The sequence below is a fragment of the Cryptomeria japonica genome, chromosome 3 (genome assembly GCF_030272615.1).
Source record: "Cryptomeria japonica chromosome 3, Sugi_1.0, whole genome shotgun sequence".
Classification (NCBI taxonomy): Eukaryota; Viridiplantae; Streptophyta; class Pinopsida; order Cupressales; family Cupressaceae; genus Cryptomeria; species Cryptomeria japonica.
In genome coordinates, this window is record NC_081407.1 from 641,594,059 (window position 1) to 641,621,010 (window position 26,952).

Here is a 26,952-nt window from a genome sequence, read left to right on the forward strand (position 1 = left end):
TTGGGCATAAGTCAAGTTTCTATATATATATATAATAAGACTAGATAGACAACGTCTTTTTTGCTTTTAAGTTGATTATAGCATGTTGAGTAAGTGGACATCTAGCCCATACACATGAACACACATATGTACCTGCATATAATGGTGTCACGCAATCATTTTTACCTTTAATATCTAAATATAATGATACTACATAGACATTGTCATTGTTACTTCATTGTTGCTTTTAAGTTGATTATAACATGTTAAGTTAGTGGACATCTAACACATGAACCTACATATAATAGAGCCACGCAATCTTTTTTACTTTTAAATCGATTATAACATGTCAAAAAAATGAATACCTAAGAAACACTTATTATCAAAAAAATTGTCATAATAATAAGATCTTATTTCATTAAAATCCCCCCCAAAAAAACTGAACCTAAATTATCATTGGCTAAGAGCACTATAATCCTTGCAATCCTCTAGGAGCACTATAATCCTCCCATACAGTGGATAGCAAGAATTTTTGAGTTTCAAATGGGAAAAATTTGTGAATGAAAATTATTTACCATGTCCTTGTGAGTTTAGGGAATTTTTTATTATGTTTATCTATGTCATTGTTGAAAACATATGTACCATCTTTTGCATTAGATTGTCTACCTTCATTTGTGGATGTCCTATTGTTCAATGTATTTTTGGGGAGATTTTTCTCCCAGTCTTGTGAAGTTCAAAACCCTCCATTGATACCATGCATGGTGTCAACAACATTCCTCTAAGGTAAGAGTGTGTTATGGTGTTGAAATTTTAGTGTCTTAAATTGTAACCCCATACAATTTTGCACTCCTTTTTTGGGCCCTTGCCTTAATGTGCTTCCTCATAGCTCTTTCCAAGCTTATTTCTAGCTCCTTTACTATCAAATTGTTGTCATATATGGTGATTAGACTATGTTCTCTATGTCTATGCATGACATATCTACCCTTATTCCTCCAAATTTTGGGTGGACTATGGGGCTAGGAGCCATATTCTTGGTGGACTATAGCACTAGATGCCATAGTGCCCCTAGATTGGGCTCAAATTTGAACCTGTTGGTGTGTCAGTTCCCGCCAGTTGTTATCTGATCTCGATATTTGAATATGACCATTGGAGGTCCACCTAATTTATGAAATACCTTGGGAACCCTATATAAGAGCATCTTTCCTAATTCATTTTTGTTTACACACACATTCTAATCAACTCCTAAAGCAGGTATGATGAATGAATTTCTTCAGATGTGAGCATTCTAGAGCAACAAGTTACAATAATCTTCAAGCAAGTGGTTTTTCATGATTGATCTTGTCTGGTCATGTCATGTTATTGCATCAAAACTTGAGGGTCCTATTCAAATATCATTGCATCACCAACATTATCAAGTTTGAGGTATAATCCTGTCAATTCATCATTTTACTTCACATTTAGCTTTTTCCTTTCAAGGGTAAGCTCTCTTTTCCTAATCATCATTGTTATGGGTTTAATTCCAGCTCGATGTTTGATTGAGGCAAGCCCCTATATAGCCCAACACATTTTATCTCTTTTTTATGTGTAGGATTTAGATTTGACAAAGAAGGAATATAGATTCATAAAGTGTAGGCTAAGACAAAGAGATTTAGACTTTGAAGAAGAAGAAAACTTTGGACACTGTGGCTTAGCCTCATAGTCGGACACTTTTTGAATGAAATATTAGGGAGATAATTTGTGTGATATCTTGACCGAAAATCTGTTTACGATATTTGCATCAAACACCTCTAGGATAGTGATGCCTAGCCCCATAATTTGGTACTTTTAAGCTCAAATTGTTGACATAGGTTCCTTTTTATTCCTATTTTTAGACATGTACTCAGAATTTTCATATTGGTTCTATAGCCTACTGTTCATGTTGATTATTGTCAAATTTACATCTTTAGACCTAGTTCTTGCATTTTCTCACTTCATCTTATCCAATCATATAAAAAAGCACAAAAAAGAAAATAATCAATCATTTCGCCTAGCTCTCCCAAGGGTTTGGTAGTTGGGCCTATTGATCATTCTTAAATGTATGTTGATGTGAATGGGTTTGAAACCTAGTTTGCATGTTTAGACTATTGAATCACATTCCACCACACTATAGAAGTATTCCATTTGTATGATGTCATGTTGTGATAATGTCATCATGCTTGAAGTATCGTGCATAGTTGCACTGTGCGTCATAAGTGTTGTGCAGTATTCTTTCAAAAAAACTTATTTTGTGTTTCTTAGATAATGCCTAGCGGGGTCTTTAGCAGAGAATTATAATTTGTTATAAATACAATACAATCCAAGCTTGTAGATCAACTCATCATCTACATGAAAACCTAATATTTATAATCAAATTCAATACATTGAAAAATGTTTGCAATTAAATATTTTTTGGAAACATATTATAAACAAATAATAAATAAATTATGGTGTATTTGGGTACAAGGTCATATCACTAAGAAGTCGAGGTCTACGAAAATACCTAAACCTTATGAAGTGGAAAAGCTAGGATTGAAAAGAAACTATGCACACACAAATGGGGTAAACATTATAATACAAATAATGTGTTGGGTGAACTAACACCATCTCCTTTGCTATCCCTAGTGGCATGATCAAACTAGGTGGTTTGCATTAGTAAATTACATCAAAATATGTTAAATAAATTGATCAGTATCTCAACCCTTTATGGTGAATGGAAGAAGGAATGATGGATATGGGGAAGGGACTAAAGGATATTGAATTGTGAACAAATGGGTACAATACATGCATTAGATGTAAATTGTGGCATGTTACCACCAACACCTTGGTACCATCTACCATCAAAACAATTGGGTTTCAAACCCATCTCAATCTTAATCCATAACATTTTTTTTTAAATACAATGGTGCCACAAGATTATTTGTGGTTTTTGGTCAAAGACCATCCACCAATGTTCTAATAAATCAACTAATATTTGTTCATGCTTAATGTAATGCCCTCCAAAATACCCTAGAGAAATTAACCAACTAACAAGCAAATAGAAATTTTATTTCTTTTTAATGTGTCTAATAATGCAACATAAAGAACCATCTACTCACATGTAATTACATCCACTAACATGATATGCATAGAATCAAAATGAACATGATCACCAACATGATATGCAAGCAAAATTAAACACAATACATCAATATCATTCCCTAGGGTATCTCAACATCATTACTTGATCCAAACATTTAACATAAACTACCTAAGAACATTTCAACATAATCATGATACCATATTCACTTCCTTAATACATTGGAACACCATAGATTACTACCATTCAACTTATCCATGATGCATATACATATGATCCATTATTATTATTTAGAATGATTACATCCATCTATGCATATCCTAACCTTCCCCTTAGGTTCATTTTAAAGAACCAATACCAAATGTTCCTAATCCGAATCACTCATTTATTTCTAACATCATAATCTATTACCAATACTATTCACCACATTATTAAAACATAACAATAAGATCTATCCACCTCATCACGTACACATATCACTAAGTACACATCCATAGATCCAATATCAATATTCCCATTAATGAATCAATCACAAAATACACATGATACATTTTATGTTAATCTAATATCATCTACCAATTTACATGAATGCCATATCTATTACATCATGAGCATAGTGCTCAAATGCAAATACATATACATACCATATGAATCAGATACAATAATCTGCTACAAGATCCATCCACAATTTGAAGATATAAGAGATCCACATCCACGAGAAAGCATCCAACAAAGAACATCCCAATGGAAGAAGGCATCAAACCACCTAACCATGTGGAAACAAAGGAACCACCCCCATGCTAGGAGAAGACACAAGATCCCACTCACACTCTAGATCTAGGCTGACACCCAATTACCAAAGAGATGTAACTACTCCAAGACCACAAAACATAACATAATCTACCAAAAAGGACATCGAGAGGTACCACAATACAAAACATAAGGAACTAGGACCAACATGTAGGGAAGAGTGTCATCGCATGCTATCAAAGGATATCCTAGAACTTAGTCTCGACATCCATGATACACATGCAGAACCGTCTCAACCTTTGAGGAAATCAAGGGAGTTTGGTTTATCTAGTACCACAAAACACATTTCTTATCTTGTTTTAGATGAGTTACAACTACCCAACCCACCTAGAGTAATTATTATGTTATCACTTGTTAATTGTAATAAAACCTCCAATGAGCTATCCAAACATTCTAGATCCCGATTCCAACCAACAAGGAATCCTAACAGTCTATTTCTCGTGACCTCGATAGACTCATGGAAGCCCACTCTCCCTAACCATGCACCTAGGCCTTAAGATAAACATACACAACAAGAACAAGGGCTCTCAAGCAACATCACTCGAATAACCAAGGTTACTCAATCAATCATAACTCATGAGACACGAATAACATATTCCATCAGTCATATAAACATTATGGAATGCACATCATGCACATAATATCAACCAAATGAGCCCAAAGAATAATAACAACAAGGCATAGCACATATCACTTAATTTTCCAAAAGGCAATGGTCAATTTTAATAAAACAATACAAAAGATCAATTTAAATCAACAATACGATCCTGATATACCTCGGGATGCTCAGAATAGACTAGCACAGCCTCTGGTCAGACAACAAGAACAGACTGGAAACCTACAAATCTGATTAAAACATAAAAAACTGGAACAGAAATCAAAATACATAGATTAGCGCCTTTACTCCGCAAAGTAGCGCATTCGACAAAAGAAACAATGCCTTCATTAATTACTTTAGTGCATATAAGAAACAGTTTGGCGCTTCTGACAAATCATACAACACTTTTACTAAATGTTTTAGCGCATTTGCCCAGTGCTACAACGCCTTCAATAAATATAATAGCGCATATATTAAATAAAATGACGTTTTCGATAAAAAAACATTAGCGCATTTACTCAGAAACACAGACGGAAATAATAAACTTACGACGATAAAATAAAATCAAGGAATCAATAAGAAGCCTTGCAAATGCCTTCAACAGAAACGCAATCTCAGAAGGAAGCTAAACAATAAGGTTTCAAGCTCAAAAGTTAATATATGAGTCATAACAAGATTATGAGAAACAACACTTAGTTATGCCCGACATGAGTGTTCTCAAACAAATAATTGAGACACCCGACAACCACAATACAATGAGGAAACTCAAAAGCAAGGGACAAATCTCCAATTCCCATACGGAAGCAACTCATAGGGAGCCAAAGAAAACTCAGATCACACAGAACAGTGCATGACAATGAAAACAATTATATACAATTGATTTTTCCCCAAACCATAGTTGAACTATATAATATTTATATGAATCGAACCATATAACTTATGCAAAGAAAATATTTCTTCCCCAAAACTCTCGAGAACAGACATGGAGAAGACAATCTTTCAAAATTGTAAATGTAAGGGTAATGTCCTCCGACCTGGAAAAACAGAAGAGGTCTATGATATCTGTTGCAGAGAAATCCAAACCAAAGCTTAGCCAAAACAATCCAAGCTCCTAGCAAGCAATTCCAAAATCTAAATCCAAGCATCAATAATGCGAAATTTCCTTTCGGAAATCCAACCCGGCAGAATGCAGAGGAAATCCAATAAATAGAAAATCAAAGGCAAACTATAGGAAAATGTCGGCCAATCAAGATATTGCATAAAAATATATTTCTTACCAACCCTTCCCAAACACCAAGGTAAGAATAATAAAATATTATTTAATCAACTTACCCCAAACTCACAGTCAATAGTATACTAGGGTAGGTATAAAAAATATATTAATTAACCCAATAGGATAAAAGGGTAAATTATATAAGCAACCGGGGTAAATTAAACCATGGGCACAATTAAATATAAAAGCCCATTTATAAAATAACCAAGGGTGTATAAACGAATACCCAAATTAATAAATAATAAATCTCCAATAATCATAAATTAATCAATAATATAAAATCTCTTATTATATTAAATATTAATGTCAACTAATTATTTAACATATTATTATAAACTATGTAAATCAATTAATTAATTAATAATTAAATCAATCAATAATCATAACACTACAAACCAACAAGGATAACTCAAGAGACCACTAGACACTAAATAGCATCTCACACCAAGACACCAAATTGACAAGGGTAATCAACTTAAACCTAGAGTATAGAATGCGTTTTCATGTCATCTCCGATCAACTTGCCATTGGGATAAGACACGCTCAGACCTGTGAAGTTAGGTGGAGTCGATGTCTGGTACCTGCAAACTGTCATCACCAACACATGTACCACAACATATATATATATATATATATCATAAAATAGGAAGACAAGTGAAGGGGAATCGCAACATCATATCAGGCTCACGAATGAGTGGTATGATATCATCCCTTTCACAACCGCAAGAGAAGACACTCACAATCAAACAAGTACTATCATAATCATTATTGCATCCAATATAATCATGGAATAGGGTTAGTACATAGTAAAATACCATCAAATCACCATAGCCAAATATTAACCACACATATAAAATAAGTACATACAAGAGTCTATTATCATAATAATATATGAATGCCATCGTCCACATGAAAGCATAATGCCAAGTGCAAATATAATATGTCTATCATCGATAAAGAAGCATCCAGATAATAAGTAGATCCATAAACATCTAATCAAAGCATCACAACAATAGTCTAAGCTATACCAATATAGTCTATCGATGCACAAAAAGGAAAGATGAATCAAGGAGGGGCACTACACTTAAACCATTTGCAAAAAAAATGTATATCAATTTAAGAACAAGTTCATTGGTTGAGAGATTAATAAAATAAGATATAAGATGCCCTTTTATTATATATAGATAGTTTTTAATATGAAAAACCAGCAAGCATAAAACACCTCCCCTTTTCCCTCTACTAATGAAACTTATCTAGTGTGTTTTTTATTGAATCTATTCTATTTTGCTTTAGATTTACAAAGTTGTGAAGATGGGAAGCAATAGGAGGATCATTAAATGCATTTTTCTTTCATTTTGTATTTTATTATTAAAAAAATGTAATTTTTTAATATTGATCCTTCTTCTAGATTTTGAGGTGGCATTGAGGTGAGTTTGAGGTGGATTTTCAACTAAATTGGCTAGTTAGATGTATTGTCCAATTCATCATATCAACCATTTTATATATTAGAAATGGTAACATTGATACTCGTCATCTATTATCTCAATTAGGGAGAAAATATTTAATTAAGAAAAAGGCTACCTAAACCCTAGATTTGAATATAAAAAAGACAAAATAATTAAAATAATTAGTAAATGAACATACTTGGGGTTAGAGAGAAAGTATTGGTCATGGAGGGGGATTCAAGATTTGTATATCTACTCTACTTGGATATTTGGTTCTACTTGGATGTTGACTCTAGCAAGGTGAAAAATACATCTATAGTTGAATAATGGATTTTTATGTTTTTCACAACCAAATAATCTAGTTTTGTTTGGATATCCTTTAAATCATATATTTGATTCACAAATATCCTTTTAGGATCAAATCTCTATCCGGCCCAAACCAATATTTACTCCGATTGAATTGGACATAAATTTAGTTCCACAAAAAGAAATTGCAACCCAGCCCTTTCCTCTATTTCTACCTTTAATTTTTTAATTTTATCCCATGAACAAATAACCTTATAGATCCCAAAATTTGGAAGTTCTTTACAACCTTTGGTGAATTTCAGTCGTCAAATTTTGAATTTTGTTATATAAGGTCTAAAAGATGTGATGATGCCTTTTCTTTTTAAGGTTTTTTAAAACTTTATTAGATAAACCTTCAACATAAAGAAGGAAGACAATAGTTTTATTTAGAGGATTGTCAATATTATGTTCATAAAAAAATGTCAAACTTAAAATACCTCAACTTAGTCAATATGCAATTTCTATTTACGTATCAAGAATAATTTAAAAGTTGCACTTGATCCTTGTATGAATAACAAATAAGGATATCCATGCATTTAATGAAAGGGGAGCTCCATTTACATTAAACCACATATTTTTAATTCCACGTATTAGGTCATTTAAAGTCAGTTCCTATCGTAGTACATCACTTATTTTTTAATATAGGTCATTTAAATTTTTTTCCTATCATAATGCATCACTTATTTTTTAATATAAATTTCACATTAAGTAGCTATATTAAAAAAAGCATGACCATCTAACGGATAAATCTTCAAAGTGACAGTTTTATGAATATTATTATCAAGTCTTGGTTGCTTACATCTCTCATCATGTAGTAGAATGTGTCTCCATCAAGTCAATTACATAAGAATTAAACCTAATTCCATGTCATTTTATCCTTTCAATTATATATTGATGACCATTTATACAATTTTCAAGTTTAAAACTATTAAATATTTATTTTTTTTCTATTTTTATGTTGGGCATAAATCAAGTTTCTATATATATATATGATAAGACTAGATAGACAACATCTTTTTGGCTTTTAAGTTGATTATAGCATGTTGAGTAAGTGGACATCTAGCCCATACACATGAACACACATATGTACCTGCATATAATGGTGTCACACAATCATTTTTACCTTTAATATCTGAATATAATGATACTACATAGACATTGTCATTGTTACTTCATTGTTGCTTTTAAGTTGATTATAACATGTTAAGTTAGTGGACATCTAACACATAAACCTACATATAATAGAGCCACGCAATCGTTTTTACTTTTAAATCGATTATAACATGTCAAATAAATGAATACCTAAGAAGCACTTATTATCAAAAAATTTGCCATAATAATAAGATCTTATTTCATTAAAATCCCCCCAAAAATCTTAACCTAAATTATCAGTGGCTAAGAAAAATTAAACTTAATAAATGATGTGACACACCATCCTCCTCAGAAATTAAAAGAGTCATAATTAAAACTAAATGCAAGAAAAATCAGTCATTGAGATGCTAACCCCACAATCTGTGGTATATATAGGAATATCCAAACAGTGGCAAGCTAATTGACTGGTCTCCATCAACGGCTACCACTTTTCAGTATGACCTAGGAACAAATCCAACCGTTGAATTAATTGTAGTTATTTTATGTACTAAAAGATAAACATCAGATCCGAGATCTATTATTGCTTTTCCAACTGACATTCTTTTCCACGATATAATGCTACCATGTTTTCTGGCATAAAACACATACCTAACACTCAAACCCCAGCTACCAGTCTATTTTGACTAGAAACAAATTCTTTGGTTTTTAATTACTTGTAGTCTCTTGTCCCACTTTCCACAGGTTCTAATCCAATCACTGCATTTCACTCCTCTTATTTAATCTAATCTTTCTCCTGCCATGTCTGCTCTGCATCTCTGAACTTGGAGAATTCTGTAAAAAAATTATAATGGGTAGCAAAACTTGTTCTTCCAAGGATGCTTCAGTCAATTCTCAAGGTACACTGCTTTCCTTTACACTCCTCACAAAACTTGCGATACAGCTAAACTAGTTTTGGTGTCTTAGATGTGCATTTGAATTGATATAAATCAGCTGCAAGTTTCTGGTTCATTGTTTTCTTGTTGGAAATTGGAATGGCAGGCATTCAAATCTTTTGGGACTGGGTGGTTGTGGTTAGTAGCCAGAAAATTTAAGTGGCCCATCTTTTAGTGGCTCAGAAGAATCCATCCCTTATCAGCTTGAATGGTTTAAAGAACACTTAATGTTTCAGACCATGATTGCAGCGATTTAGTAGGATTGACATTTATTGCTTATTTTTTATTCAACTGTGTAGGATTGTTTTGTGTCACCATCACTTAAAAATTAGAATTTATTGCATATGTTTGCCCATGGTCAAGCCCATTTAAGGTTGGAATTGCCCAAATGGAGTGTCATTGTATTCAAGAGTTTAAAACTTTAAACTATTTAGTGAGACCCATCTTCATGGGTAGTGATTTTCAATAAGCCATCTGTAGGATTGATGAATTTCTTGTATTCTATGATGATCAAAGAGGAAAGTTGTGGGATTGAAACTACCAAAATGAAAGTATCTTTGAGTAGCTTTATCTGTCACTACCTGAACTTACATCAGGAAACCCAAATTTCTCTGAAGATCACCTCTTCCAGTACTATTTTACCTCAACTGTTCTTAAGTAATTTTCCATAAGTCACTTAAGCTTGTCACTCAGCTCAAAGAATTAGCTCATTGTGTTTGCCCATTTTTAAGTCCACTTAGCTCACTGTGTTTGCCCATCTCAAAGTCCACTGTGTTTGCCTAAATGGAGTGTCACTTCATTGTATTCAAGAGTAAAAACTATAAACTAATTTATGAGACCCATCTTCTTGAGTAGTGATTTTCAATAAGCCATCTGCAGGATTGATGAATATCTTGTATTCTATGATGATCAAAGAGGGAAGTAGTGGGATTGAAACTACCAAAATGAAAATATCTTTGAATAGCTCCATCTGTCACTACCTGAAATTACATCAGGAACCCAAATTTTTCAGAACAATCCTGACTCGAGTGTTCTTAATCATGGAATTTCAGCTCTAATCAAGGTCATTTAGCTTGTTTTCTTAATCATGGAGTTTCAGTTCTAATCAAGATTATTTAGCTTGTAACTCAGCTTAAAGGATTTTCGATGTTCCACTACTATCTTGACTCAAGCGTTCTCAATCATGGAGTTTCAGCTCTAATCAAGGTCATTTAGCTTGTAACTCAGCTCAAAGAATTTTCGATCTTTCAGTACTATCTTGACTCAAGTATTCTTAATCATGGAGTTTCAGCTCTAATCAAGATCGCTTAGCTTGTCACTTAGCTCATTGTGTTTGCCATGACAAGCCCACTTAGCTTGCTATCCCATTCACATATAAATAGAAGCATTATTGTAGCAGATGAATAGAAGCATTATTGTAGCAGATGAATAGAAGCATTATTGTAGCTGATGCTTGTAGTTATGATGAAAATTTTGTCCGAATTTCAATCAGGAGGACTGATTATGTGATGAATAGTGCAGGAAATGTTAAGAATGGTGAATCTGAGGACCATTTCTCAGGAGATGAAAAAGACTTGATAAATAGGCTATATAATCTGCTTGGTGACAGGTATTGCACTTCCCCTGTTCTGCTAAAATTTGACATGGGTTTAAAACCTTGGTTAGTTTTGGGTCAGGACATGCTACTACTAACTAATTACCCTGCTTTAATGATCATTTGAAATGTTCTGCAGATGGGCTCTGATTGCAGGGAGGCTTCCAGGTCGAACCGCTGAAGAGATTGAGAAATATTGGAAAAGACGATCCTCTGATGAATAAGAATTGAGCTCTGTTTTCCTCTGTAATAGGTATGTGTTCATATTGAGTTTCTCCCAGATGAAGCAACTGGCCTGGAATCTGTACAATACGATTCTGAGAATGAGATTTGTTCACTGTGTGTATATGTGGATTAAGTACAATTTTGAGATTGGTCGTAGAGTTCCATGGGCATTCTGTACCATAAATGTCACTCTATGAAACAGAGATCTGATTATTGTCTCCCAAATTAGAGTATTTTTATCATATTGGGAAGTGCACAGACATATTAGGCCAGGGTTATGAAATTATTGTTTTGTACCCTCTCCCCTGTTTTTCTTCTTTCGTATAAGACATCTTTTGCCCTATGCAGAAAATTTGTTTTATCCAGTTGTATATGTCATTCCATTTATGCTATGAAATGAAAATTCTCTGTATTAATGATCTTTTGGAGGAGGCATAAAGTCGATGTGGGCTAGTGATATAGCATTCTTTATTCTGATGATGGATTACAGAGTGTGATTCAAAATGGTGATGATAAAACAACACTATATAATCGAATCCAGAAACTACTTAACAGATTTAATGGGTTGTGGAAATTTGATATCACTAATGAACTTTTTCTGTACTTTGCCCTATGAGTTGCTCATGTAAATTAACCTGGTTATGAGGAAGAAGGAAGCTTGTTTACTTTTGGATTTTCATTTCTCAAAGTTCACAGTCTCCTGATACACTGACCTACAAAGACAACACTGGTCGACATGATTTTTCTTAACAATGCTGAGGCAACCTGTGAGCACATTAGATCAGCAAAGGCACAAGCCTGCGATCAAAATGGTGCAACCGAGATTTGAACCTTGGTGGGCACAACAACAATACCACCACTCCACAAATACAATATGGGATGAACCTAAAGATTAGCATCAACTTCAATGGAATAATAAATCAGTATTTAAATAAAATATATATAAATTATAGTAAGTGGCAGTTGGTTTATACTGAAAGGAAATCAAATTTTGTTGATTATAATGATAGATATCACAAAAGATTAATATAAATATATACAATGAACCTATCAATATACCAAAGATTTGTAGGTATATTGAAAAATATAAAAATATATTTAATTTTTCAGATAGTGACTAAGAATATCTATGTAGATGTATTGGAAGTATATGATTTACTACTTAAGTTGTAGATTAATTTTTTAATTTATATTTAAAATTGATTGTAAGGATGTACTTAGTATTCTTTCCTTACATTGAGTACTTACTCCTAGCAATTTTATTTAATAAACATTACATGATTTTTTGTGATTCTTTACATGTAAATTATTTTTCATTTACAATTCACTTTATATTTAATTTATTAGATTGAAATATTATAATAGTTTATTAACAACCACCTAGATCACCACTACACCCAGAATCTTGTTCCATTGACAAGACTTGACATCATTGTTAGATAACTAAGGTGAACAACAATAATGGAAGCTTAAATCAACTCTAAATTAGATTTGACAATGTTTGCCAAATGGAGATTAAATCAACTACAACATTGAAGGTATTAGAAAGAAAACTCAACACATAACACAATATTTAACATGAAAAACCCTTTCGAGAAAAAACTACACCAAAGAAGAGATGAATATCTTGTATCATCAACAAATACATGATACAATACAACACTCTATCTCCTTCTAAGCCTTCAATCCAACAATATAGACTTGTAAAACAACTCAAACAAAAACTTTCATGAAACTCCACTCCAAGCACCTATTTTTATAGGAAAATAATGCAACCATGAAGAATGACATTCAAGATTCAAAACCAAATAGTTCACACCTTGCAATCATCATTTTGCAGCTCATAATGACCTCTTACAGATGATCTTACAGTTGTCATAACGCATCTTCCATGTATGGGTGACTAGGGACCAAAATAAGAAAGATTTTGTCATATATGTTATCATAGTGGTCATAGAATATTATGGCAGGTGTCATAGTTGTCATAGATTCTCTTATAGCTTATGACAGATATCATAACACCCCAAAATAGTGCTATTTGTGGCAACCTTAAAGTTTTCATCTCTCCTACTTGTAGGCAAAATCAACACAATTACCCTTGAAGGTGAAGATTTAGGATCAAAAGCCTCTTGTAGTGTAGCCCCCCTTCCTACATATTCCACATCAATGATCACAATGGTTTTCTATTTCTCCTCTAGATCAATTACCTTTTGCATTTTAATAGGTTGCTCCTTAGGGGCAACAATAACTTGATATATTTCTCCTTTGACTCCTCACTTTGAGCTCTAATATAGGGATTAATTGGAGCACCAATATCTCTACGAAGCATGAGCCTCTTCTCTCTAGGTGGAGTCAACACATCAACACCGGGTATATATATATATATATATATATATATATATATATATATATATATATATATATATATATATATATATATATATATATATATATATATATATATATATATATCTTGCAATTTTCTTAAAATGGGGACCAATACCACATACATTAATTTTTTGCATTTAACTGACTTAAAACGCATTGCCATTTAACATAACATCAATATTAATATCTCACCTAGTACATTAACATCATGTTAATATTTCATCTCAACATTCCTTTTTATGCCAATTGCATTGAAATCACATTTAGGCAATTTATTGAACATTATTAAATTGAAGCATAATAAATTCAAGTATAACACCATGCCACATACATCACATGAATTATCATCATGAAAGAATGTATCAAGTCCTTACAAGGAACTTGGCAAGATATATATATATCACATGCATTCATATTGGGAGGGTTTAATATCCAAAAAATGAGGGTACAATATATTGCCTATCGGTGAAAAGAGGGGGGTTTTTAATTCTGGCTAGGAAAAAATACAATATTTGGTGAAAATAGGAGGCCTTTTAATTCGGGTTGTGTATTGGGAGGGGGTGGAAAAAAAGGGGTTTAGGGCAATTTTTTTTTAAAATAGGGGGATTCTTTAGTAAGCCATGAACGCATGTGCTATAACCCAGGTTCACTAAGTGAAGCCTTCGTGATATATTCACCCTACTACACCAGACTAGGTGCACCCTGGTGGTGGTTATATGGGAGATGACACATTGATCGTAATTATAAACCCAAACCCATCATACTCAGTTTGAGTACAATTCCTTGCAGTGTGTTAAATAATTACCATACGAAGACTTTTTCAACATGAAAACCAAATTTTCTTTTTACTTTTTCAATGTAGTGCTTTGTTTGTGACATATAAATTTCCTCCTCCAAGTAACCATGAAGGAAATGTGTCTTAACATCCATTTGCTCAACTTCAAGATCATATGTTGTTGCAAGTGATAATAAGAGTCTAATGGATGTCAACTTAGCAACAAGAAATAAAATCTATAGTGGAATCTAAATCTGATTTCTTTTTAAATACCTATATGCATCCAATAAATTTGCGTCCTTAAGAAAAGATAAATGTTTTTTTTTTTTTAATGCAATCATCTCTTCTTTCATGACCACTTTCCAAAAATCTTCATCTTTCATACCCATATCCTTTTTCATAATTCTAAGCGCATTAGTGTTAGAAATCAAAGCAAAAATGTAACTAAAATCATGTAATTAATAGCCAAACCTTTTAGGTTGTCACCTAACACACATGGACCATATATAGAAATATTTAATAATATGTCACTAAAAGCCAAAACATAAGGAATGTATATGTATATGTATCATTAAAAATCAAAATAGAAGGAACTATGTATATATGCTTAAATGAAACAGTTTAAAATATATAGAAGTATAATATTTATAATTTTTTTGAAAATAAAAATAAAACAAAAGAATTACCCTGATAAAATATGGTAACTTTTCAAAAAGTAAAATTAAAAATTACCAACAAAAGTAAAATAGTTCTTCAAATAAAAACAATTGTCACATGAATACTGGATATGGTTTGTGGCCGAGATCAACGTAAAAGTGATGGATGTAATTATCTCCCACAGATTGATAGGACAGACTGGAGGTTGATCACGGGCGAAATGATAGGGAGAGTCTACTTTATTATAAGATTATTTTTAATATATAATAAAATATATATTATTACTATATAATTTAATATATGACACTTCAAATCAAAATTATAATAAATTATAATAAATATTAATATTAATTTAAAATATTTTCAAAAACTTAAATATATATGTTTTTAAATTTTTTAAATATTTTTATAATATTAGTTTTTTTTTAAATTAGTTGTTATAATATTTGTAAGATTAGCTTGAATGTGTTTTTAGTTATAAATTTTGCATCTCTATTTTAGAAAAGACAAATATTTCTTGAATAGGGAAAAATTATGACTTCTAATTGGTTGTCAATGATAATTAATAATAATCAGTTAAAGAATTGCAATTACCAAAATAAATAAATAATTTTATAACTACTAAAATATATATAACAATTTATATCTGAAATAAATTAAACAATTTGCAAATCAAATTAAATAACTCTTAATTAAATAAAATAATTTAAAATTAATATATATACTAATCATTAACTATGCTTTCAATTATATTACAAATTCTCTATTATAATAGAATAATTACAACAAATAATATTGTTTGTTTCTACTTACTATCAATTATATTTTCAATCATATTACAACAAAAATCAATCCTTACATAACCCTCATTTTAAATTCTCATTTTAAAAATAAAAAATTTATCACGAGTTCGGATGACCTATGTAATGCCGTGGTTAAAACACTTGCTTGATGAAAAACAATATCACTAGATTAACCTTAAAAGACCATATCAAACTGAATATGATGAATAATTTTATGGTCTATTCTAAGGAGGTTGAAAATCTCCATGGAATATAATAAAAAATCAAAAGGCAAGAATTTCTTAATGAACTCAGGCAATCAGAAGCATTGGTAGATTACATTATGATTAGAACAATTTAGGGCAATCAACTTTTGAGAGATCAATATCAAACACTACCACTGAACTAGGCAGTCCTTCAAGCTTGAATCTCCCAACCATTGACTAAAATGGTTATATTGAAGAAAACAAAGATAGATATAAAACAGTCTCTGTCAAAACAGCTCAGCTGCCAAATAATTTGTTTGGTTGAAGAAAATAATGAAACTTGTAGCCATTGAAAGAAGATTTCATGGATCTTACAGTCATATCAATAAAGAATGAAAAAGAAAAGAAGTGGTTATCTATTAAAAAGACAAATAGGAGATTAATATTTCATAAAGAATTACTACAAAGAGCAGATTTTTTATTTTTTATGGTCAAATGAGGTAGGTAAAGCAAAATCCAGTTTTTTATTGAATTTCTACAAGTAGATTGGTTGGTATTGAGTGTTTATTAATATTTAGATTCAATTTCTACAATGAGTAAGACATATTGTCACTTTAAGATAGAAATAAAATTTGTTTTGCAGTAGAAGTTGATAGGTTGAAGTACAATATTTTGAGGTCATTTTAAAATTGATTGAAAAGTACAAAGAATTCAAAAGTCTTCAAGTATCTGTCAAATGAACGAGTGTTAAAAGAGAAGTTACAACCATCCTCACAATAATAGAGTTTGAAGTATAAGTATAATGGTATGTTTGATTGAAGAGTACAAAGAAATCATAATCTATGTCACAATTTCAATACGTAACATTAACTTAGAAAGGTATTCTATGAGATTATTTTATACAGAGATTATAGTGTCTTATAAATTCTTTTACCTTACAATCACCTTAGCGACTATCAAATCTATCTATTCAACTTACAAAATTAAACCAAAACTCACAATAAAAACTCTAACATAAATAATTTAGAACTTTCAAATAATTTAATTTTTTTAAAACTACATGATTATTAATTGTAAGCAAGTTTTGACTTCAAGTGCATAAATTAAAATTGTGCAATACGCCTTTGTAGTATATGAATCTTATAAGAAAAATTTGTCCTTGAACATATATTTTGTAACAAAACATTTCAATTCAATATAACAAACTTCTTTTTGGATTTAAATTTTTTTCAACTAACAAAATAATCATTTGTCCAGCTGCTATTAAATTTATCAAAGTCACAAAATGGTTGATATTTGGCTGCATTAAAATATTTTGTGTAGGATGAAGATCAAACTCAAGAAAAGATTTGTACACACTGCTAATTAAACTCTCCTTCATTATGATCTTTTTTAAATATGTGACTTCCATCATAGATTGGTTTTAGTAGAATCTCTTAGCATTTTCTACCTCTCCTTCATTATGATCTTTTTTAAATATGTGACTTCCATCATAGATTGGTTTTAGTAGAATCTCTTAGCATTTTCTACAAATCTCTTAACATTTTCTACAAATCTATAAGCATCTACAAAGCATACCAGTACCCTCAAGTTAAAGGTTATTCTAGTTTAACCTAATATATTAAAATAAGGTAAGGGAAGACATTATTAAAAATCAAACATAATGTTCATGATGGGTTTTGTTGATTAAATATTAGAAGCAAACTTAGATTTGGTGTATTGTTTTAAAAAAAGGGACTATAACTTGTGGGTATATGTTAATTTTCTTATATTTAATTAATTATTTTATTGCATAAGTGTATATTTAGAATAAGCTTGTTTAGGTAGGTGATATCTCTAATGCACATAAGTTTGCATGTATTTAGGGAGGCGGTATGCATTTTATAAAGGTGGTTACTTTGGTGGGTACTTATAACATACATGTGTATTATCTTATTTATTCAATATTGGTTGTATAGTCACATATATTGTTGACATATCTTATATATACCCACTTCTAGCCCACTCATCAACATTTACCTTGTACTTGTCCTATATATTTATAGTTGCATTCTCAATCTAAAGTATAAGTTGTGTGTTGCATCTCAAATCTTACATTATTATGCAATTTATCTTTGATTATTCGTGTTCAAATTAGACTTAAGAGGTGACAATTGCAAGTGTATAAAGGAGAGAGTTTCTAGTGGGCATCTACAAATTATCACTTATCTTCCAAAGCATTTTTTCCCCGAATCTAACCTTTACATTCTATCTAAAGTAGTGCCTAAAATCAAATGACCATAAATTTACTCATCTTTTTGTCACAACTATGTTCCAAGGCCAATAACATTTTCATCCTTCATGTTAGCAATAGAGAATATTCTAGAGCATCTTTCTAGCTATTTTTCCTAGTTTTTAAAAAAATATTGAGGGTCCAATAGGGAATCTAATAAGCATCATACTTGTTGATGTTTTATTTGACACATAACACAAGTAGAACAAAGATCATCCTACTTCCCCTAAAAATTAATTGATCATAGAAGTCAATCAACTTTTATATGATATGTCATGGAAGTATTGGAGCAACTTAGTGGTCTACGTGATTTATTTGTTCAAGAGGCTTGTGCTAAAAAAGGATCAAACTTGACAACTTGTGCTTTCAATATGATAAATATGCTTTATTCATGATAAATCTATCAAGATGTCAAATAAAATTATTTGTAATCTAATCATAATCTAACAAGTTGTAAAAAAATATAAAAGGGACACTAAGGTTTAGAGGAATAAACATGAAAATAAACAATCAATGATGCTCTTGGGTTTTAGCCTTAATCCTAAAAGATTTAATGAAATTGAAATAACATTAAATGTAGTGATTGATATTCCACCCTATCAAAACAATATAGATAATAAAATTCTAAGGAATTTAACGAAAATTGGAATAGATCCATAAAATCACTTATTTTATTATACACTATTTCACATTAAAGAATTTTTAAAAACTTCACCAAATGATTAAACTAAAAGAGTATATGAAAAAAAAACATATACTTGAGTAATGGTTTTACCTGCTTTCTTCTCTTGAGGAAGCTTTCTTTGTATAGGGTTTTGAGGCCTCTTCAGAACCTATTTAATCTTAGAATAAAAATAAGTGTCACACAGTGGTGAATACTTGCCTTAGCAATATTGCAATAATAGTATTTCTTGTCTAGTTTGTAGATGAATTAGTATTAAGATAATATAATATGTGTGTGTTTATAGTTCGGATATATAAAATGATATATACTAGTATTTTTTTTTGGAAAGAAGCGAAACAAGAGCGTTGGCCCTTTGTACAACAGCCCATAGGCGATAAAGAAAAGAAACAAAATAAAGGAATGAACCCAAAATAGATCAAGGTTTGATGGGCCAAGAACAACAAACCAGAAGTTCGTCGTAGAAGCCAATCAAACCAGCAACAACCCAAAACCCAACTCAAGAGTGGGGAGGTCCATCTTGAAACAAAGGGGTTTGTGGGGGATGGGGTCGAGGACTTTCCTTTCCGCCTATAAAAAACTACAATCTAGGAAACACTACTATTAGGGACATCAAGAGAAGAATCAAGTGGGGGGATCCCCACAGGGTCTCTGTCCACAACAGCAGCAAGTTGATGCAGAACAACATCTGGAGCAGAATCACCAGTAGCATAGAAATGATGTAGAACAGGAGCAACAAGAGTAGGAGCCTCAAGGATGGAGGAATCCATAGCAATAGTAGTGGGGGGATTAGCAACAACTTCAACAACAGTAAGAGGCAAAACCTCATCCCACAAGGAGACATCACCCTCCCGAGAGGAGTCATCAGAATCTACAACATTGTTAGTCAAGTGATCAGCAGTAGTGTCCTTCCACCAAGTAGATGCACCTCTGTGGCGAGAGAGAGAACAATCTGAAGCTAAGTGACCCATTGAGAAGCATCACCGATAGCGAAAGGGGAGGCCCTCATAATCTAAATAGTACATTATTTGAATTATATGAATTTTAATATATTATTTAGTAATATATTATATTATAAACTATCACATTATAATATTATAGTTTAATTATTTATAATTTCGTATATTAATTTTTTTAATAATTTAATATATTTTATTATTAGATTATTTTAAAATATATGTTATATTAGACTTATAATAATAACATATTAAATTAACTAGTGAAATTGTTGTTGAGGCTAGAGGATATTTCATGCAAGCCTCATGGGTCATATTAAAAAGTTTATGAGACACTATTAAAAAATAAATAATATTATATTAAATTAAAATTCAATATATCACACTTCAAATTTCAATTAATCATTTTTTTTAATATTAATTTAAAATATTTTCAAAACATAAAATATACATGTTTTTTAATTTTTAAAATATTTTAACAAGATTACTTTTATTATTTTTTTATATTAATTTAGAAACTTTTTTTAAGCTGTAATAATAATTTTAAGATTATCTTAAAGGTGTTATTATTATAAAATTTGCATCTCTATTTTAGAAAGGACAAATATTTCTTGAATAGGAAAAAACTATGACTTCTAATTGGTTGTCAGTGATAATTAATAATAACCAGTTAAAGAATACTAATTGCAATCACTAAAATAAAATAATTATTAACTAAAAATTAAAATATATGTGACAATTTATATTTGCAATAAATAAAACAATTTAAAAAATTTGTAAATTAAATTGAATAACTCTTAATTAAATAAAATAATTTAATATATATATATATATATATATATATATATATATATATATATCATTATCTATAATTATAAATAGGAGCGGAGCAAAGCCAAGGTTTATGTACATTGTCTTGGGTTGTAGTTTGTCAGTCAGATTTATTATGTTTGAAAGTTGTTTGTTCACGGGTTGTATCTTGTTGTTTTCCTACGAATACAGCAAACAGGGGAGTCTAGTTGCCACCCACCCCACCTCGAATGGAGGGCATGGGGCCCTAGGCTCCCCAATTCTTGATCAGGGTCCTTCCTCCAAGAGGAAAATCCAAAATCCTATGTTGACAAATTATTTAGAGGGGAACACTCCAAAAAGAGTGGGAAAATAAATTCAAATGGAATCTGTGTGCTCAGTGGGGCATTACAAGATTGATGTCCCAAATGATTTAGTTCAAGATGTTTATTCAAGACTTAAGGCTCTCGTTAGTAGGTAAGTTCTTGTCGTTTCGCCCTAATGTTGATCAAGTTAGGTGTTGGGTGGATGGAGTTTGGAAACTGAAGGGAATTGTTAAGATCAATGCTATGACAAATGGTCTATTTATGTTTGCCTTTGTCAATAATGAAGATGATCTAAAAGTTCTCACAGGGGATCTTTAGACTTTTGGTTCTAATTGCACCTAAAATTGTCTTGTCTAATTAAATAAATATTTTCATTTATTTAATTGTTTAATCCTAAGTCTTCTATTGATTAAATAAGTCTTTATTTATTTAATTAATTCATTAATCCTCTTCTAAGCCTTTCCTAATTTAAATAAATACTTTTAGTTATTTAAATTATCCTTTTTTTCTAAATTAAATAAATATTTTATTTATTTAATTGATCTCACTTCCTTTATTAATTAAAAAAATATTTATTTATTTAATTAATTCGCTAGCCTTTTCTACCCATGACATATGTCATTCATCTCTTAATTCTTCTCTTACCTACCCCCTTTATCATTTAATTATTTCCTCTACCTACCTTTTAATCCCAGCCGGCCATTTATTTTTACACCTCTTAATCTTATCCCTCCATTTCTTACAGTGTCTTCTATATAAGAGGATACTTTCCTTCATTATTAACCCTAATGACACAATCAAGCCTTCTTGCAATCAAACTATCAACCATATTTATGTTCTTTGTTGAGCTCTTGTGCACACATAAAATCTGAGAGCAAATACATCAAATAAGATCAATGAAGATAGGAAGAAATGGAGATTGAAACCCTACTAAACATGTGAATGGTATATTTGGTCTATTTTGTTTATTTATATGGTCTTAGGTATCTTCATTTGTGTATGGTAGATTGCCTTCATTGTTAGGCTAGGGTTTTGTGGTTGGTTCTTTGTTGGTCTTTCAATATTGTTGTTTTCCCTATCCACTTTTCATTGCATACACTAATGCCACTAATATTATGTCCCTTTGTAAATGGAAATTGGGTTTCAACCCTAAAGTGGATTTGGGATCTCTCATCCCTACTTGGGTTAGGTTACTGGATCTTCCTTTGAAATATTGGAACTCTAAGATCTTCTCAGGAAAAGCTAGTGTTTTTGGACATCTAGTGGTAGTGGACAAAGTGACCTTACAAAAGTCTAGACTAGTCTTTGCTAGACTTTGTGTCAATGTCTCGATGAATATAGTTCTGCCAACTTTGGTGGTTCTCAAATATAAATATGGCTCACAGACACAAACCATCGAATATGAGAATGTCGTCCTGCATTGTCACAATTGTGGCAAAATTGGGCACTTAGGTCCTAATTCCAAGAATCAACCCTGCCAAATCCCTTTACATTATGTCCTAGAATTTCAAGCTTCGAATAAGCTTGAGAAGAATGTATTTGAGTATGTGCAAAATCACCACCTTAAACATTCCTCTTCAAGGGTTTCAGCCAATGAATCTAGTGAGAAGACATAGTTGAAGCAAAAGGTAGCAGATGTGCAAGCTCCAAAGGATCCAAGCCCCCGAGAAGATAAGAGCAACCCTTCTCCTTTCAGGGACAGGAACTTGAACATTTCAGATCAGCACTCGAATAAGAAGTCAGAAACGATCAAAAGAAGGTACATGTACCAAACTAAAAATGATAGGGAAGTTGAAGAGTAGAACCCTCCTGAAGGCAAAAGAGCTCAAACTTCCTTGTTGGATAACAAAGGTATACAGAACCAAGATCAGACAAACAAAGTCGTAAAGGAGATAAAATTTGATGGTCAAGAAAATTTCTAGTCCAATAGTAATGAAAGGTTGTCTCCCTCTCTTGGGAGACAAAATAAAGGGCCAAATTAGAAAAAAGAAAACAAGAAAGAACAGGGATCCAAAAATCAAACTAGTATGGTCATAGATCTAAGAGAAAACTTGGTCATTCTTGGGTTTGCTTCTACCCCTCTTAAGGAAACTAAAAAGTAGACTTATTAGAAGAAGAACTAGATATGGAGTGGACTCAGGTCAATAGCAAGGCCAAGAAGAAAAATAAAGTTGATGTAGGTAGTGAGAGCAAGATCGAAAGGCCATCTCAAAAGGAAACAAGAATCAAAGATTATACAAGAGAGATGGAAAATGGCAAGCAAAAGACCCTAGATGAGTTACCAAAATAAAAAAGATATGAAGTAAAAGGACCACTCCAGTGTTGTGGAGTGATAGAAGTTTCAATTTCGTTGGTTTTTTTGGATAGTTATTAATGAAGTGTATCTCATGAAATATTGGAGGGTTAAATAACCCTTCCAAACTGCATATACTAAGATGTACCTTACTAGATCAAAAAATGGATGTTTTATTACAAGAAACAAAAATGACGAGTGATAGTTTTTCAAAAGTAGCAAATAAGGCTTGGTTGAATATTAATTCCCTGTCTAGTGATTCTGAAGGTGCCTCAGGAGGCTTGGCTACTCTCTGGGATTCTAGTAAGTTCTTGGGTTTTTTGATTGATAAATATAAAAGCAGTCTTACTGTGAGGATGAAGGACAATATCTCTAATGAAGAGTAAAATCTGATAAATATTTATGCCATGTTACCTTGGTTTTTCATCCATCCCTTTGAAATGCTAACTTCATCTTTTGAGCAGTCTCGTCCCTAAATTTTCACTCAAAGTCAGCTTGTTCCTAAGTTTTTAAACCCAATCTTTGTGATGCCAAAGTTCAAGTAATCACTAGTAGTCTGATCTCCCTTATTTATAAATAGTTGCCTTATCAATTTAACCTTTGATCACTTGATTGAGCAATTTTGGAACACCAGTACCCCATTTATATTAAGTTCTTAATTTCCTAAGTACATTGATAACCCTATCACCCTTTAGAAACCATGCATTGTCATGGGTTAAGTACATTGATCAATACCAATAATAGGTATATTGGGTGACCTTTAAACTCTTGCTTAATACACTCCCTAGTGTTGAATTTTTTAACGCACAATAAAACTGAGAGTGGGGGTGAATCGGTTGTATATAAATCCTAAATCTCTTCTTTTAAATCAGATCCTTTGCAACTTAACCTTAACACTTAATTCACATTAATATATGAGCATAAAATACCATGAAAAGAAGAACATGCCATACATAATGAAACACCAAATTTTACATGTAAAACCTTGTTAGGAAAAAACCACAGAGAAGCTATTCTCAATATATGAATACCTATTAGGGTGACACTAGTTGTACAAAGAAAGGCTCACTGCTCTAGAGAAAGAAAGAAAGGTTCACTGCTCTAGAGAAAGAAAGAAAGGCTCACTGCTCTAGAGAAAGAAAGAAAGAAGGCTCACTATACAAATGAAGAAGAATAAAAGAGAAATAATCCACCACTTATGCACCTCTGCAACCGTAAGATTTGTACATACCTTCAGCTCACTGCTTCTGGTAACTAACACATGAAATTCCACACTGCTCAACACTTTTCTTCAACTCAAACAACACTCATCAAAAAATCAAGGAGATAGATCCTCTTTCACATACCTTCATCGCACTTAACTTTCTTTAACAACACACATTTGTTCTCTCTTCACATGCATACCATTCTTAGCAAATTGTCCTTTATTTATATCATCCTCGTAAATGCAAAATCTTCCAAGGTCGAGTAAGCATCTTAATAAAACACAATTCAAATTAGGCCAGCACTAAACATTCCCACAGTGGAAAATAACGTAGAGTGGACCACAACACATCTTAACCGAGACCAAAATAAACATCAAACACATTATACATTGATCCATAATCATTGGAGCAATAATATGAAGTGTAAACACCCAAGGTCGACCGAACCTAGAGTAAACACCATCAAAATTTGAAACCATTCTTCTAAAGCCAAAGAACACATTCTAACTAAATATAATGAGGCTTAGGACATTATCAACTTAAATCCAAAACTGCAACACCATAAACCATGACGTGGAGAAATGCAGAACATGCATTTCATACGGAAACAGTGTCAAACACTGTTAAACATACTGATAAATGCAAATTCCTTAGCACAACAATCTAGAGCACCAAATCTACAATATAACATCTCTAAACACTTCTTAACAACGTGTCCAAACTGCATGAATAGATGTACAACATAGAAGATATGCAAAGCAAATATCTCAGTACAACTACATAGAGAACTCATCATCAATTATACCAACCAGTCACTAATGATAACCAATGCATGTTGACATCAATGAAAACACATCAACAGCTCATTCTTATCAACCTTTCAACAAAATCCCCCTTTGCAATTGATGGGAACACATCAACAACAACAACAATATCAACAGCTCTCATACCAAAATTTGCAATGCTCTTCAATATACTATTCTCCCTCTTTGCAAATTACTTAGTTACTCACATCTTCAAATTCTCTCCCCCAACTTCTCATTCTATCCCCATTTGTCATCAAGGATAAATTCTCAAATACTAAAAATGTTAGCTCATTTTATTCAACTTTTCAAAATTTCACAATTGTACTTAGCTCCCCCTAAGAGGTAGTCCTAAATCATTAGCCCGGAATAATAATATTCATGATGTTCACTAGACTAATGCACCTCTATAGGCATTTAGTTCAGAAAAGGATTGGAAATAACCCCTAATTTCTCTCAGAGATATTCAAAAGTATCTTTAGTGAGTGGTTTAGTGAAGATATCAACAATATGTTCCTTTGCAGGCACATAATCAAGCTTCACCTCATTCTCCAAAACTTTCTCCCTCCAGAAATGATACCAAAATGAAATGTGTTTCATTTGTGAATGCAGTATCAGATTCTTAGAAATATTTATTGCACTGGTATTATCACAAAATATTAAAATACGTTCATCAAACACTATTCCAATGTCATTCAAAGTTTGTTTCATCCATAATACTTGTGTACAACAAGTAGCAACAACAATATATTTAGCTTCAGTAGTAGATAGAGATATCGAATCCTATTTCTTACTTGACCAAGCAACTAACTGGGATCCAAGGAAAAATGAAACTCCACTTGTACTTTCCATGTCATCCACACACAGAGCCTAATTTGCGTTAGTATAAGCAATAAGAGTGAAATTAGATCTTTTGTGATACCACAAACTATAGTCTTTTGTTCCTTTTATATATCTGAAAATTCTTTTCATAGCAACAACATGTGTCTCTCTGGGATCTTGTTGGAATCTAGCCACAAGACAAATAGCATTCATGATTTCCAGTCTAATAGCAATTGGGTCCAATAATCCTCCAATCATTAATCTGTATATGCTCTCATAAATCTTTGGAGATTTAGCATCTTTTCTCAACTTACAACCAATATCCATAGTAGTACATATAAGTTAAACATTTTCCATTCCAAACTTCTTCAATATTTCTTTAACATACTTGGATTGTGAAATAAATATACCATCATCCTTCTGACTAACTTGTAAACCAGGAAAGAATTTCATTTCCCCAATCATAGACATTTCAAAATCTTCTTGCATCTCATCAAAAAACTTTTTCCACATACCATCATTTCTTGCAAAGATTGTATCATCCATGGAAACAACTACAATCAAGATATCATTTTCTACATCCTTAAAATAGAGATTACTGTTAGTAAT

At 31.8% G+C, this 26,952-nt stretch overlaps 1 long non-coding RNA gene across 2 annotated transcripts; it reads left to right on the forward strand.

Moving 5' to 3' along the window:
* The first annotated feature begins 9,224 nt into the window (after positions 1-9,224).
* On the forward strand, positions 9,225-11,344 carry LOC131050226 (uncharacterized). 2 transcript variants are annotated; one of them, XR_009106875.2, is made up of 4 exons: positions 9,225-9,532; positions 9,675-10,774; positions 11,090-11,177; positions 11,302-11,341. It is a non-coding gene; the product is annotated as an uncharacterized LOC131050226 (long non-coding RNA). The 2 variants fall into 2 exon arrangements; XR_009106874.2 differs by lacking the exon at positions 9,675-10,774 and having other exon boundaries at positions 11,085-11,177; positions 11,302-11,344.
* Positions 11,345-26,952: the final 15,608 nt, after the last annotated feature.